The sequence below is a fragment of the Delphinus delphis genome, chromosome 11 (genome assembly GCF_949987515.2).
Source record: "Delphinus delphis chromosome 11, mDelDel1.2, whole genome shotgun sequence".
In the NCBI taxonomy this organism is placed as follows: Eukaryota; Metazoa; Chordata; class Mammalia; order Artiodactyla; family Delphinidae; genus Delphinus; species Delphinus delphis.
The window spans coordinates 44,951,762-44,968,867 of record NC_082693.1 but is presented as its reverse complement, the minus strand read 5'-3'; the positions used below and the strand labels follow the sequence as shown (position 1 = coordinate 44,968,867).

Genomic DNA, 17,106 nt, shown 5'->3' with positions numbered 1-17,106 from the left:
AACTGTTTCACTCTGCATTATGACACACAGGTCCTTTGAAACCTGCCCTTTCCAGTTACATTTCTAATAATGCAGTGATTGAGAGCAGGCTTCGAAGATAAACTGTCTCAGTTCAAAATCTGGGACTTTGGTGCCTCAGGGTTCCTTATCTTACAAAATGAGCATAACAGTAATACCTATTGTTTTGAGGATTAAACAGAAATAATAGATGTAGAATGCTACATATTCTATATACATACATACATAACACAAATATTAGCCATTATTTCCTCCTGGCTGTCATTGTCTCCTGCCTCCAACTTGAAAACCTAGAACTTGCTGATTCTTGAAGGAAAGGAGAAGTTCTTACCTCTATGACCTTTCTGGAATCTTCGTTCTTGCCTTTCTGATGAACTCCTACTTATATTCTTCAAGGTTAACTGAAATTTCACCTTTAGCTTCTCTGTAGCCTACTCAATCTCTCTTACATCTAGGAACTAATTGCTCCTTCTTGTGTTTCCATAGCACATTGAACACCTCTCTATTATAGCACTTACATTATACTGTAATTTTTTTGTTTCCTACTGCAGTTCCTGTCACATAGTAAATATATAATGCTTAAATAGTTAATACAATGTATTAATACATTGTATTAATATTTAATACAATGCTTCTTTGAGGGAGTTGGTCAAGAAACGATGCAAATACATGTAATTAGTAGTTAGATTGATTCTGCCTAGAAAGGTCAGTGTGGGGAGGTTGCAAATTTTTCTTTTTTTTTTTTAACATCTTTATTGGAGTATAATTGCTTTACAATGGTGTGTGAGTTTCTGCTTTGTAACAAAGTGAATCAGCTATACATATACATATATCCCCATATCTCCTCCCTCTTGTGACTCCCTCCCACCCTCCCTATCCCACCCCTCTAGGTGGTCACAAAGCACAGAGGTGATCTCCTTGTGCTATGCTGCTGCTTCCCACTAGCTATCTATTTTACATTTGTTAGCGTGTATATGTCCTTGCCACTCTCTCACTTCGTCAGGGAGGTTGCAAATTTAAGATAACTTTTTAAAAAAGAACTGTAGGTTAGAGGGTGGTGGCGGGAAGAAGTGATTTTAAATAGGATGTACTTAAACCTACTTTATTTAGAGTTAAATTTTTACATCTGGAAAAAATGGACATATACCTACCACATGATCTTTATCCATTTATACCACAAATATTTACTGCATATATGTATGCTGTTTCGGGAGCAGGAGTCACTGTCCTAAGTGAAAGGCTACTTTGAAAGTGCTCTGTAAACTTAAATTACAGTTATTAGTATTATGTTTAAATCAAGGGTGAATCTGACAGGCTTGATGGGCTTCAGGTGACCTGAGGGTCGCAGCGGATCTGTATTGGCGGCTGAAGACCCAGGTAACGCGGGGGCGACAGAGAAAGCGCGTGTGTTGGACAGGACAGCCTGTGCGTGCGGGCTGGGGAAGTGCGTGAGTAGGCAAGGGGCGTCTGCAGGCGTGGAGACAGGCACAGGAAGCAGGGACGCTCCGGGCGCAAGACGCGGTGACGATTACGCCGGACGTGGTGACGTAGCGCGCAGGCCGCAGCGGGGGGCGGACTCTGGGCCTTTCTTCCCCTTCTGATTTTCCCCCTCCCCCCTTTTCTCCCTTTCCGGGTTTGGTTCCCCCCTTTTCTCCCCCTCTCCCCCCTCCTTCCCAAGCCCCTTTCCCCTCCCCCGCCCCAGTCCCCCCTACTCCCCCGCCCTGGGCCCCGGGGAAACCCCGGCCGAGAAGAGTCCGCCCCCAGAAGCGCGCCGCCGCCGGCCGTCGGGGCCGAGCCGCAGCCGAGCGGCCGTGAGCCCGGGCGGCGGGCGGAAACGCGGGCGCCCTCCCGGCTACGGCCCGCGTGAGGTGAGGCCACCTCCCGGCCAAGGGGGCGGGCAGCGCGGGCGGCCTGTGGGGAGGGGGCGTGGCGGCCGGGCGGGCGGAGGCCCCCGGTCTGGGTCCCCGCGCTGGCACTTCACGGACCCGCGGGCTGTGGGTCAGGGCCCGAGCTTCCCGTGAAGGACGGCCCCGAGGCCAGAGACGCCCCAAGTGTGTTCGGGGAGCTCAGGCGAGAAGCGAGGGGCGCGGGGCGCGGGGCGGAGGGTGTGGGGCTGGCGCCACCTGTGGCCTGTGCGGTGGGACCTAAAAACTGTTGCGCCCTTGTGGTGCTCGGGGGTGACTAGCTCCATGTGTTTCTTGGGTCTCCGTTTTCCTTTGAGCCTTGGAAAAATGGGAGGGAAAGGTGTTGGAGTGTTTCAGATTATGCTGGTGTCCGAGTTCATTACAGGGACAGAGATTTGAGTTGGAACGTACAGGGAGATGGTTCTGGAGCTTAAAAGTTGGGCCTACGCTAAGCTCGTAACTAACTCTTGAGGCTAGTTACTCTGAAAACTCTTCTCGATTTCGGTTACCTGTGGAACCCAAAATTTCAACGTTTGTGACCATTAACCTAGTAAGTCTTCAGACTATTTATTCACTCAAAGTGAATTGTTCTTGGGTAATGATGAGAAATGATCGAATAACAGTTCCAGAGGTTCATTAAATCAAAGAGAGGTGTGGGAAAATTTAAATTCAGCTCTCAGTTGGATGAATGTCCTTTTATATATATTTTTTCAAATAGACTTAACCAAAATTGAGAAGCCTGAGCCCTGTGTTGGTAGGCAGCATGGAGATGGGAGGAGGGAGGTGACAGGTTCCACTTCAGGAATGTCACACATTCCTTGCCTTTTTATTGTATTTTTGGATAGTCAAATTGGCACTTGGATCAGTTGTTTGTGGCTCCTCTTTCTTCCTAATGCTTTTTTTTTCACCTCTCTTTTTATTTCTCCTATTTTTCCCCCCTTTTTGGAGTCTGGGACATCAAAACTAAAACGGCTTAAATAGTGGTGGAAAGTGGTAGTAGTTAGTCCATTCAGTTCACTTTTAGTTGTATTTTTCCTCCCTGTTGCAGTTCTCCACAAAGTTGAGAGAACAGAGAATCTTTATTGAAGGTCTGATAACTGTCAGCGAAAATTGTATTTCAGAGTTTAAGTTCCAGTTTCGCGTCCACTCTAGGATCTACACTGTAGATCTTCAATTTAAAACAAAAATTTTAAAACTTGCACATATAAGAATAGGGTGCCTGATATTTTTTAATTGAAAGAAGTCTGAAGAGGAGTTGGTTACCTTCCTCTATCAGAATAAAAATCAGAGACTTTACAGTCGTCTTTAAAGTCCAAGATATGTAGCAACCTCCCCCCCCCCCCCCCACCACCACGCTGCAAACATGTTCACTGGTCTCCTCTCTGTCCCTTGAGTACATCAGGTACACTTCTGCCTCAGCAGCTGGCACTTGGATCTTCATGGATCACCTTTTCCGTGTAAAGCTGCATAGCCTTCTACCCTCACCTTCAGGGCTTTACTCAAATGTCACTCTAACAGTGACATTTCCTGGGCTATCTAAATTCCAAAGCCATTCCTCCACATATACTTACATAAATTCCTATCCCATTTTGCTGTATTTTCCTCCTTACCCCTTATCAACCTATAACATACTGTACATATTTAGTCTCCCGCATTAGAGTGTAAGTTTCATGAGGTTTAGATGGTCTTGTTTTGTTAGTTGCTGTATCCTCAGCCCTTAGTATAGCCCTTGATATGCAGTAGGTGCTCAACAAATTTATTGATTGAATAGGTAAAGAAGAGGTTTTTTTTTTAAAGATTTATTTATTTTATTTTTATTTTTGTCTGTGTCGAGTCCTAGTTGCGGCACGGGGTGGGGAATCTTTGTTGAGGTATGCGGGCTCTTGGTTGTGGTGTGTGGGCTTCTCTCTAGTTGTGGCGTGCGGGCTCCAGGGTGCGTGGGCTCTGTAGTTGTGGCGCACAGCTTCCAGAGCGCGTGGGCTCTAGTTGAGGCGTGCGAACTTGGTAGCTGTGGCACACAGGGTTAGTTGCCCCGTGGCATGTGAGATCTTAGTTCCCTGACCAGGGATACAAACCCGCGTCCCCTGTGTTGTAAGGCAGATTCTTTACCACTGAACCACCAGGGAAGTCCCCAAGAAGAGGAGTTTTATTCTTGAATTCTCTCATTGCCATAAATGAGAGACATGTATTTCCACTAGGATTTTGTAAGGCACTTACTGGAAGAACTTGAGATTTTTTTTTTGTCAGTTCTTGCCACGTTTCTGTTTTGACAGAAGTCTTGTGCTTTCAGGTCATTGAGTGAAAGCACTTTGAAGGCAGAGAGGATGGAGTGTGGTGTTGGTGGTCTCCGCGGAAGATTATCTCAGATTTCATGTGGCTAGAATTTTTACTGTTGCAGGCTCTTGCCTTGAGGTTTGTTCACATCCCTGATGAGACAAACATCACCATCCTTACCTCTTTGGCCCCAGAGAACTGAGTAGGCTGGTTCCACTTTGAAGTTTTTAGTACCCTGAAGATGTTAATATTTATGGTCTGGGCTGTATGGGTTAGATTTTTTTCCCCCATTCATGTGGAGACAGTTGAGCTTGAAAACTTGTAAGAATAGCTTTCTTTAACAATGGTGGAACGTTCGGTTTGGGGGAACATCTTATCCTTTTTTCTACAAATCCATTTGTGGGGTCGTTTTTAGCAACTAAATTATATTAAGTCTGAGGGTAAAGGGAGCAGGCCCCCTGAGTTGTGTGGTTTATCCCTCATTTATTTTTTCCTTTCTCATTTCTTGATTGGTATATTTGTTACCTTCATTGATCTTCTGGCTAGAGTGGCCTGGATGAGATTTCTCTTTGGGGCAGTCCCGGCAACTGTTCCAGCTTAGGAAGGCAAAGCGGGCGAAGTAGTGCTTTTAACACTTTGTAGGAATGCTGGTTGCAAAGCTAGGTTTTTGTTTAAACTTTTGCCAGGACATTGAAAGCTTCCAGGCCCATGAGAGAATGGTTTGAGTGGGAAGTGGGAGTGGGAGAATTGGGGAACTTGTATCTATTGGACTGGATCTGATTCTGTTATTATTATTGTAAAAAGGTATATTCTCGTTTTGTGAATAATTTCTGACATAATTTTGGCACATTAATAAGGCTTCTACCTCATTTCTCTTGCCTCTTTTAAAATCCTTTCACGAAGTTTCTAGGAAGTCTTTCTCAGGACCCAGAGACATTCAAACATCTCTATGCCATCTTCTCACCTCTTAGAGATAAATACTGTACTGAGTACTGACAATGTTTCAGTACAGGTAATGGTTTCTGAATGATGCATTGCTTATTCCTCTCTTCATGAACTCAAGGAAAGCTTTCAGGAAAAAGCAGATTTTGAGGAAGGGATAAAAAGTGTTGCATTTTTGTTACATGGTCCCAGGAAGTACAGAGGAGAGAATTTTGTGAAATTGTGTGTGTGTAGTTGTCTGTGTGTGTGTGTGTTTTGTTTTGTTTTGTTTTGTTTCCCTATGCCTACTTGTAAGATGGGATAAAGGACTCTGAGTGTCCCTCTGTGGAAAGTGCTGCCAACTTACAAGTAGGAAAAATAAGTGGACTCATGGCTTGAATATGTGTGCATGAATACAGTTGGTGGGTCTAATTTTAGAGATATTCTTCATACACAGTGGCTTTAGTATTTTCCTCCAGCTGTATCCTTTTCACTGTCTGTAGAAAATATGCCACTTAATTGTCTTTTAGTGGTTACCTTTCGTTCTTACCATGACTGTCACTTTAGCAGTGTAGCACTTGTTCCATCTCTCCAATAAAGTTACTCTGTCCATTCCTTCTTAAGTTTGAGTTTATTTCTGAAAACAGATATAGATAGGAAAGATTTCTTAACCTTGATCTGTTTTAACTCCTCTTTGAGTTCCCTTAGATTTCCTTAGTGTGTATCTATTTTCTCTAACACTTAAAAAAAATTGGTGTTGAAAGCCCTAATTACAATAATCTGCAGTGGTTTCATCATTTTTACTTAGGCGGTATGAAAGGAAAGATTCTGGGATGTTTCCTAAATCCAGGTCTTCTTTTTGCTTTTCTTCTTTTTTTTTTTTTTTTCTTTTTGTGGTATGCGGGCCTCTCTCTGTTGTGGCCTCTCCCGTTGCGGAGCACAGGCTCCGGACGCGCAGGCTCAGCGGCCATGGCTCACGGGCCCAGCCGCTCTGTGGCATGTGGGATCTTCCCGGACCGGGGCACAAACTCCGTGTCCCCTGCATCGGCAGGCGGACTCTCAACCACTGCGCCACCAGGGAAGCCCCCTTTTTTTTTTTTAATATTTATTTATTTGGCTGCCCTGGGTCTCAGTTGCGGCATGTGGGAACTTTGTTGCGGCATGCGGGATCCCTTAGTTGTGGCATGTGGGCTCTTAGTTGCGGCATGTGGACTCTTAATTGTGGCATGCATGTGGGAGCTAGTTCCCTGACTAGGGATACAACCCAGCCCCCTTGCATTGGGGGCCTGGAGTCTTAACCACTGGACCACCAGGGAAGTCCACTCGTTTTGCTTTTCTGCAAGATCTCTTATGAGTTGTTCAGTCCAGTTGTTTGAACCTATACTGGGAAAGCTGTTTTATAGTTTTGACAGTAAGTTTCCCAGAGTACTTAACTGTGCTTTAAAAAAAAAAAACTGATCAAATTGGGAACCCCAGCCTCCAGATGAGAGAGAATAAGGAGAAAAGGTAAAAAAGCCTCAGGCAGTCATGTCTCCCAATAGTCAAAACACTTTTGGTATTTTTAAGGGACTCATTTTATTCTATTCCTCCTTAGTTTGTATACCACAAGAAAATAAAAAATCTTTTCAGTTCCTTTAACTGCTTGCTTGCTTTTCTAAATTGTCAAAGACTTTGATTTTTCCTGGGAGGTACTTTTCAGGCCTTTCCCCGTATTTTCTTGGGAGAAAAAATGAAACTAGTGGTTAAATGCTCTTGTAAGGTCTCTTCCCTGACTTAGCCCAATGCTCTAAAGGCGTTAATAGATTGTTTTGCAGCTTGTTTTTGTTTTTCATTGAAGACCTCAAAATCTTTTGCAGGCAAATAAAAACTATAGGTTTGCACCCACACAATTACTCAGGTCCCAAAAGATCTCAGCTTAAGTCCTTATCCTGTAGAGCTAGAAGTGTAAAGATAAGTGAGGTAATCAGCAGGGTTTAAAATAACTCAGTTTCTTTCTCTTTTTAAAAAAATTAATTTTTATTGAAGTATAGTTGATTTACATTGTTGTGTTAGTTTCTGCTGTACAGCAGAGTGAATTAGTTATACATATACATACATCCACTCTTGTTTAGATTCTTTTCCCATATAGGTCATTACAGAGTATTAGGTAGAGTTCCCTGTGCTATATAGTAGGTTCTTATGAGTTATCTATTTTATGTAAGTGTGTGTATGTCAATCCCAGCCTCCCAATTTATCCCTACCCCCTCTTTCCCACTTGGTAACCATAAGTTTGTTTTCTACATCTGTGACTCTATTTCTGTTTTGTAAATAAGTTCATTGGACCCTTTTTTTAGATTCCACATATAAACATATGATATTTGTCTTTCTGTGTCTGACTTACTTCACTCAATATGACAATCTCTGGGTCCATCCATGTTGCTGCAAATGGCATTATTTTGTTCTTTTTTATGGCTGAGTAATATTCCATTGTATATGTGTACCACATCTTCTTTATCCATTCCTCTGATGATGGACATTTAGATTGCTTCCATGTCTTGGCTATTGTTAATAGTGCTGCAGTGAACATTGGGGTGCATGTATCTTTTTGACTTATGGTTTTCTCCAGGTATATGCCCAGGAGTGGGATTGCTGGGTTTATTTTAGTTTTTTAAGGAACCTCCATACTGTTTTCCGTAGTGGCTGTACCAATTTACATTCCCACCAACAGCGTAGGAGGGTTCCCTTTTTTCCGCACCCTCTCCAGCATTTATTGTTTGTAGATTTTTTCATGATGGCCATTCTGACCGGTATGAGGTGATACTTCATTGTAGTTTTGATTTGCATTTCTCTAATAATTAGATGACGTTGAGCATCTTTTCATGTGCTTTTTAGCCATCTGTATGTCTTCTTTGGAGAAATGTGTTTAGATCTTCTGCCCATTTTTTAAAAATTAATTATTTATTTATTTATTTTTGGCTGTTTTGGGTCTTTGTTGCTGCGTGTGGGCTTTCTTTAGTTGCGGTGGGCAGAGGCTACTCTTTGTTGTGGTGTGCGGGCTTCTCATTGCAGTGCCTTCTCTTGTTGCGGAGCACGGGCTCTAGGCGAGTGCGCTCAGTAGTTGTGGCTCGCGGGCTCTAGAGCACAGGCTCAGTAGTTGTGGCTCAAGGGCTTAGTTGCTCTGTGGCATGTGGGAATCTTCCCAGACCAGGGCTCGAACCCGTGTCCCCCGCATTGGCAGGTGGATTCTTAACCTCTGCGCCACCAGGGAAGTCCCTCTTCTGCCTATTTTTTGATTGGGTTGTTTGTTTTTTTGATATTGAGCTGCATGGGCTGTTTACATATTTTGGAGATTAATCCCTTGTTGGTTGCCTCATTTGCAAATATTTTCTCCCATTCTGAGGGTTGTCTGTTTTGTTTATGGTTTCCTTTTCTGTGCAAAACCTTCTAAGTTTAATAAAATAACTTAGCTTATTTCTAATTGATATTTATTGGTTGTGAGTCTGTAGTGGGAAAAGAAAGAGAAAAAGCTGGTTTGCAGACTAGTCAAGTGCTGTCTTGATCTTTTGGAGGTAATTTTGCTCCCACTGTTAGTCTTCCATACAATTCTTGTCTAGTGTACAGAATAGAGATAGACTTTTAACATTATTAGCTAGTTTCCTTTGCCACTTGATTCATTATCTTCCTTGTATGGATGTTTTTGGTATATTCCATGTTGATAACAACATTTGTGCTTCAGTGTTTATTATTAATAATGATCAAAACCGTATTTCATATCTGCAAAGCACTTTTCTCTTTCCTAAAAGCTGATCGGACCTTAAAGTGGTCAACATTTATATTAAAAGACTAGATTTTCCAGGTATGCCGTTCATATTTTTGTGGGGGCTGTGTTTTTGTTGGATGTGCCAGTTGTAAGAATTTGTGCGTGGTTTTGGCACGTGAGCAGCATTATGGGGAATGCTTCCTTGGAGAAGGGTGGTTCAAACTTGTGTAAGCTTTATAACAGAACTAGGAGGAAAGTGATCAAGGCATTGACAATCCAAACTTAATAAGGCATACATTTGAAATACATTTTTCCTCCCTATACTCACAAATTATATATATATATATATATATATTTATTTATTTATTTATTTATTTATTTATTTTTGTGTGTGTGTGTGTGTGTGTGGTACGCGGGCCTCTCACTGTTGTGGCCTCTCCCGTTGCGGAGCACAGGCTCCGGACGCACAGGCTCAGCGGCCATGGCTCATGGGCCTAGCCGCTCCGCGGCACGTGAGATCTTCCCGGACCGGGGCATGAACCCGTGTCCCCTGCATCGGCAGGCGGACTCTCAACTACTGTGCCACCAGGGAAGCCCTCTTTTTTTTTTTTAAATTTATTTTATTTATTTATTTATTTATTTTTGGCTGCGTTGGGTCTTCATTGCTGTGCGTGGGCTTTCTCTGGTTGTGGCGAGTGGGGCCTACTCTTCGTTGCGGTGCGTGGGCTTCTCACTGTGGTGTCTTCTCTTGTGGAGCACGGGTTCTAGGTACACGGGCTTCAGTTGTGGCACGTGAACTCAGTAGTTGTGGCTCGCGGGCTCTAGAGCGCAGGCTCAGTAGTTGTGGCACACAGGCTTTGTTGCTCTATGGCATGTGGGATCTTCCCAGACCAGGGCTCGAACCTGTGTCCCCTGCATTGGCAGGCAGATTCTTAACCACTGTGCCACCAGGGAAGCCCATATATATTTTTAAAATCTGGCTACTTTATCTCACCTGCCTTACATTTTGCTGTTTTCCCTTTGCTTTCAGGGTTAGACTTTAGCTACAGATAAATTACTTGTTCTTTCACCTTCCCTGTTGTCACACCTTGCTGCCCTGGGGTATACCATTGTTTCAACTGGACGCCTCTCCTCTGGAAAACCACAGAAACCTTCCTTCGTTTAGGTGTAATGTTCTGGAACCCTTCAGAGCATCCCCCAAACTCTCATTTTGTCTGCCTCTTTTGGACCAGTTCCACAAAGCTGGGTTCCTCTTTGTCTTTACCATGTTTCCCTCTGTACATTCCATTCTAAGTTTTCTGCTCACACTGAAGTTAAATTTGCTAGGATCTTGATCTCTCCAGTGCCAAAAGAGCTCTAGAGCATGTGATTTTTGTCTTATTCCTCTACTAGCTGTAAGGAAAAGAAAAGGAAAGAAAAATAATTAGATAATTTGAGGCATATGTTCTAGAGGTCTGTGTCTAGATAGTGATTTTCTCAGTTTTTTTTTTTTTTTTTGGGTGCACCACGCGGGATCTTAGTTCCCCGACAAGGGATTGAACCCGTGCACCCTGCAGTGGAAGCACAGAGCCCTAACTATTGGACCACCAGGGAATTCCGTTTGCCAGTTGTTTTGCCCCTCCTAGCTAACACTGTACCCAAGAGAGATCATTGTTAGAGTCTTGATTTGGGGCAGAGCTATACTAAGGCCAACAACTGAAATCCTGAACTAAGTTGTGCCTGTACTACCAAAGTTTTACCTTTATCATGGTATCTTCAGCCTTAAATTAGTTATCCCCCTTTCCAGTTCTCCTTATTTTCCCTTCAGAGTTATTTGGTTTAAAATTTATTCTTTGTGTTTTACTCTCTATCCTAGCAGTATTTTTTTTTAATTAAAAAAATTTTTTTAAATTTATGGCTGCCTTGGGTCTTCCTTTCTGCACGTGGGCTTTCTCTAGTTGCGGCGAGCGGGGACTACTCTTTGTTGTGGTGCACTGGCTTCTCTTGTTGCAGAGCACGGGCTCTAGGCGCGTGGGCTTCAGTAGTTGTGGCACTCGGGCTCAGTAGTTGTAGCTCACAGCCTTTAGAGCACAGGCTCAGTGGTTGTGGTGCACGGGCTTAGTTGCCCTAGCAGTATTTTTGACAAAAAGAAGAGGAAGACGAAGAGGGTTTGTGCTTGGAGTATTTTCCCTATATGATAGTGCAGAAATAGTTTTTCTTTCTTTTTAACTGAATGAGTATGATGGCTGAAAAATGAAGTGTGATTGACTGGTAAGATAGGACTACTGAAAGGAATCAAACCTGTTTAGTTTCTGTGTAGGTTTTGTGAGGGAGTAAAATCAGAGCCAGTGCTTGAGACTTGAATTTTTAACCCTGTTTGAAGTTCTCTGAGGCTGTGCTGAGTTTACCCTCATGAACTCTGCTGAATCAGTGTCTTTATATGTAAAATAGAGTTGTTGGTCTGTTTCCTTTTAGGGTACAGGAAAATTGACTTTTGGAGGTATCTCAAGGTTAAATACAATAATACCTCCTGATACATTTACTCATTTAAAATGTAAACACTTGAGATTGGAGCTGCACTTAATGAATTCTTAGGCGAGCTTCAATATTTTACTTCACCTATAGTTAGTAGATGATACAGAAGAGAGACAAAAAGGTATCTACAGATATTAATGAGCACACTTTCCATGTAGCTGGGATGTATTTACATCGATTTGGTGGCCACAGTCAGCAACATAGCCTACCTCACAGAAGGACAGTCTATATTAAACATGATCAAATTACTAGTCTCTAAATAATGTTCTCTAGTGCTGTTAGATAACAGAACAGCATTGAAGTTATATTGGCAGAGATAAAATGGTGCTTTATTTCTGTGTGCTTTATTTTTCTCTTTTTCTTCCTTTTTCTCTTTGGAATTAACATTGTTTTCATAACTGTTTTTCTGCCTATTAGTTTCTTATAGGTTGGGAAATAGCAATTGTCTTTTCAGTTTAGCAGTCTGACTGGATTCAGCTATAGGATCTGTTCAGATCCATAATGTGTTTTAGGCCATGAGTCTCTTCTGTTCTCGCTGTTCTGTCCTGTACTTTATTGTTGACTTGTGCTTTGCTCATTTCCCGCAGTAGGGGACACAAATTTAGCCATACGTACACACGCACACACGCAGTCTGCCACCTGAGGCCCTCTGAAAAGAGTATAGATTTTCTATTAAGAATTATAGGCATTCACTTGCCACTGTTTCATCTTACCAACCCAGCTTTTGCTTTGGTGCACTATGAGCCTGTCATATAGTACTAGCTTAGAAATCAGAGAAACTCAGTTTATTATTAGTCTTTGTTATAATAAACATCACCTATATGTTTTATTTCCAGGACAGTTCTTTGTTAGAAGGTCTTCTCTTAGTTTCTGGTTCTTCTTTATTTTTACAATACAAAGTGATCTTCAAGGCAGGTAATACCTCAAGAAAATTTATGAAAAGAGCAACTTACTCATTTATTCAAACATTTAATAGGTGCCCGTTTCTTGGTTAGATATTGTGTTATATGCTAAAGATACCAAGGTAGATGCGACATTGTCCCTATTGTCAAGGAGCTCATGTTTTATTTTTATACATTACAAAAGAGTAAATAAATTACAAGGTCATGAGTGTTACAAGGTGGTAATAAAATGTAATATGAAAGCAGGAGGAAGAGTGCTTAATTCTAAATGACAGTTTCAACTTTTCAGAGAAGGTAAAGTTTGAATTGAGTCTCAGTGGATTCATTAATTCAACTAGCATATGAATAGTTACGAAGTATTAGGTGCTGGGGGTGTAAAAAAACAAGACATAGTCCTTACCTTCAAAGAACTTAGACCGAGAAGTCAGTCAGGATACTGCAGGCTGATGAACTCTGAGCTAGAGGAATGCACAAAGTGCTTTGGAAGTACAGTGGAGATCTGGAAAGACTTTCTGTCAGGGGATTATGAATCTTGAAGGGCCGACAGGAGTTAACCAGGTAGACAGGTATAAGGAAGAGAGCTCTAGGGGAGGAACTACCTACATAAACGGTGGAGGTGTAGAGCAGAGCAGCATGATGCCTTTGACAAACTTCAAGGACAGGATATGCCTACACATGGGATGTTTATGGGGATTATTTATAGAAAAGGCTAGAAAGGTAGGTAGGGGCTTGATTTTTTTTTAATATATTGAATTTTTAAAAATTAATTAATTTATGGCTGTTTTGGGTCTTTGTTGCTGCGCACGGGCTTTCTCTAGTTGTGGCGAGCAGGGGCTACTCTTCGTTGCGGTGGCTTCTCGTTGTGGAACATGGGCTGTAGGCGCACGGGCTTTAGTAGTTGTGACGCGCAGGCTTGATAGTTGCGGTGCACAGACTCTAGGGCGCGCGGGCTTCAGTAGTTGTGGCGCGCATGCTCAGTAGTTTTGGCTCGTGTGCTCTAGAGCTCAGGCTCAGTAGTTGGGGTGCACAGGCTTAGTTGCTCCACAGCATGTGGGATCTTCCTGGACCAGGGATCAAACCCATGTCCCCTGCATTGGAAGCGCAGAGTCTTAACCACTGGACCACCAGAGAAGTCCCAAGAAGTCCCAAGAGTTTTTGAAGATGAGAGACTTGAGCATATTTATATGTTTGGGGAATTAGCAAAAGACATTAGAGAGTGGTGATAATGGAGTGAAGTCCTTGAGCATGAAGAGAAGATGAAATCCAGAGCAGAGGTAGAATTATTATCTCCTTTATTAAGATAGAGGAAAAGGTCAAGAAAGGGGTGGGGACAAATGTTTGGTAACTGAACAAAGGAATTTGAGGGAGCTCCTACCTTAAAGCCCTGATATTCCTTGTGATCTAGGAGACTTATCCTTTTGGGTTAGGGGGCTAGTGTGTTCCAATAAAGAGCATTGGCAAAATAGGGTCATTGAGAAGAGACAGAAATTTGAATAGCTGTTGAGAAAATGGGAGGGACAGTTGCCAAATGGTTTGTTTGGCTAGGCAGGCAGAGGTAGGGTGGGGTGGTATAGGGTGGGAATGCATTTCAAGCAGATAGACTAGCCTGGGCAAAGACTCAGGAGTATTAAAAACTATGGTATGTATGGAGAGGTAGTATTATTTTGAATGCTGGAGACAATGTATATAGAGCCTAATTTTGCGGTAGGCTTTAAGAGGTATATTAAGGACTTTGGAATATTTCTGGAATATTTTGAGGCAAAAAGGAACCTCTGAAGATTTTCATCAGAGAAATGGAATGATTGTTTTATAAAGGTAACTCTGGTAGCACTTTGGAAAAATACAGGGGATTTAGAGTGGAGGGAGAGACACTTGTTAGGGGGCTGTTGTAGTAGTGCAGAAGATGCTGAAATCAGGATAGAGATGGGTAAGAAACAACCCCCTTAATATCTTGAAACAACGGTTTATTTCTCACTCACACTACGTGTTCATCAAGGATAGGTTAGAGATTTTATTTATTCAGGGATAAAGGCTGATAGGCCAACAGAGCAGTCATCATGGGAACATAGCCAGTTGCTCTGCTGGAGGCCTAAAAGAACTCTGGAGGTCTTGTTCCATTAACTAAATTCTCTGCCTATCAGTGATGGGAGTGGAGAAGAGAGGACAGGAGCTGAGAAGATCAAGTGGATCCAGGAGATGGTGCCAGAGTTTGGAAATTGGCTAAATATGAGAGGAGAGGGAAGTAATTGTGAATAGGTGATTCTCAGTTTCTGTTTTGGGTGACTGGGTGGTGTTGCTAACAGAGATAAGAAAGGGGGCAGGTTTTAGGAGCACTTAAAGTAAATATTAACCGACCTAAAGGGAGAAATAGACAGCAATACAATAATAGGGGACCTTAATTCCCCACTTTCATCAATGGATAAATCATGCAGACAGAAAATCAGTAAGGAAACATTGGCCTTAAATGACAAGTTAAACCAGATAGACTTAACAGACATGTATAGAACATTCCATCCAAAAGTAACAGAATACACATTCTTCTCAAGTGCACATGGAACATTCTCTAAGATAGAGTATATGTCAGGCACGAAACAAGTCTTAATAAATTTAAGGAGATTGAATCATATCAAGAATCTTTTCTGACCACAGTGGTATGAAACTAGAAATCAATGATAAGAGGAAAACTGGAAAATTCATAAACATGTAGAGCTTAAACATATGCTACTGAATAATCAACGAGTCAAAGAAGAAATAAAAAGAGAAAATAAAAAATACCCAGAGACGAATGAAAATGGAAATACAATATACTAAATACAAAACCTATGGGATGCAGTGAAAGTACTTCTAAAAGGGAAGTTCATAGTGACAAATGCCTACATTAAGAAATGAGAAAGATTGCAAATAACCTAACTTTACACCTCCAGGAACTAGAAAAAGAAGAACAAGCTACACCTAATGTAAGTAGAAGGAAGGAAATAAATATCAGAGTAGAAATAAATGAAATAGAGAAACAATAGAAAAGAACAGTGAAACTAGGAGCTAGTTTTTATTTTTTTTTTATTTATTTTTTATTTTTTTTTTTTTGCGGTACGTGGACCTCTCACTGTTGTGGCCTCTTCTGTTGCAGAGCACAGTCTCCGGACACGCAGGCCCAGCAACCATGGCTCACGGGCCTAGCCACTCCGCGCCATGTGGGATCTTCCCGGACCAGGGCACGAACCCGTGTCCCCTGCATCGGCAGGTGGACTCTCAACCACTGTGCCACCAGGGAAGCCCTAGTTTTTATTTTTTAAAAAAAGATAAAATAGGGCTTCCCTGGTGGCTGAGAGTCCTGCCGATCTGGTCTGGAACTGTAATATCCTGCAATATCTCCAAGGTATGCCTGTACTAGTAAAGAGATTGAATCTGTAATCAAAAACCTTCCAACAGACAAAAGTCCAGGGCCAGGTGGCTTCACTGGTGAATTCTACCAAACATTTAAAGAAGAACTAATACCAATCCTTCTCAAACTCCAAATTCATTTTATGAGGCTAGCATAACCTTGATACAAAAACCAGACAAGGACACTACAAGTAAAGAAAATTACAGGCCAGTGTCCCTGATGAATATACATGCAAAAATCCTCAACAAAATATTAGCAAACTGAATTCAACAATACATTAAACGGATCATACACCATAGTCAAATGGGATTTATTTCAGGGATGCAAGGGTGGTTAAACATCTGCAAGTCAATCAGTTGTGATACACCCCATTAACAAAATGAAGGATAAAAATCATACGGTCATCTCAATGGTGCAGAAAAAGGATTACAAACAAACTCTTAACAAAAGTGGGTATGGAAGGAATGTACCTCAACACCATAAAAGCCATATGTTACAAGCCCTCATCTAACATTAAACTCAACTGAAGCTGAAAGCTTTTCCTTGCCACTTTTATTCAACATAATATTGGTAGTCCTAGTCACTGCAGTTGGCAAAAAAAGAAATAAGGGGCATTCAGATCAGAAAGGAAGAAGATTTGCAGATGACATGACATGATATTATATATAGAAGATCCTAAACACTACACCAAAAATGGTTAGAACTAATGAATGAATTCAGTAAAGTTGCAGGATATAAAATCAATATACAGAAATGAGTTGTGTTTTTATACATTAATCACTATCAAAAAGAGAAATTTAAAAAATGATTCCAGGGCTTCCCTGGTGGCGCAGTGGCTGAGAGTCTACCTGCCGATGCAGGGGATACGGGTTTGTGCCCCGGTCCGGGAAGATCCCACATGCCGCGGAGTGGCTGGGCCCGTGAGCCATTGGCCGCTGAGCCTGCGCGTCCGGAGCCTATTCTCCGACGGGAGAGGCCACAACAGTGAGAGGCCCGCGTACTGCAAAAAAAAAAAAAAAAAAAAAAGATTCCACTTTCGATTGTAGCATAAAGAATAAAATATCTAGGAATAAGTTTGACCAAGGAGGTGAAAGACACGTACACTGAAAACTATAAGACATCAGTGAAAGGAATTGAAGAAGACACAATAAGTAGAAAGATACTCTCCGCTCATGGATTGGAAGAATTAATATTGTTAAAATGTCCATACCACCCAAAGCAATCTACAGATTCATTGCAATCACTATCAAAATTCCAGTCGCATTTTTCACAGGGAACAAACAATCCTAAAATTTGTGTGGAACCACAAAAGACACCAAATAGCCAAAGAAATCTTGAGAAAGAAGAACAAAACTGAAGGTATGATACGTCCTGATTTCAAACTATATTACAAAGCCATAATAATCAGAACAGTATGGTATTGGCATAGAAACAGATACATAGATTAATGGA

The 17,106-nt window shown here is 41.9% G+C and overlaps 1 protein-coding gene across 14 annotated transcripts in view; it reads left to right on the top strand.

Moving 5' to 3' along the window:
* The first annotated feature begins 1,719 nt into the window (after positions 1–1,719).
* Positions 1,720–17,106, top strand: part of R3HDM2 (R3H domain containing 2) — a 146,703-nt gene continuing 131,316 nt past the window's right edge. For all 14 annotated transcript variants that reach the window (XM_060025052.1, XM_060025055.1, XM_060025050.1 and 11 more), the window contains exon 1: positions 1,720–1,886. The gene's annotated coding sequence lies outside the window, so the exon portion shown is untranslated. The remainder of the gene's footprint in view (positions 1,887–17,106) is intronic.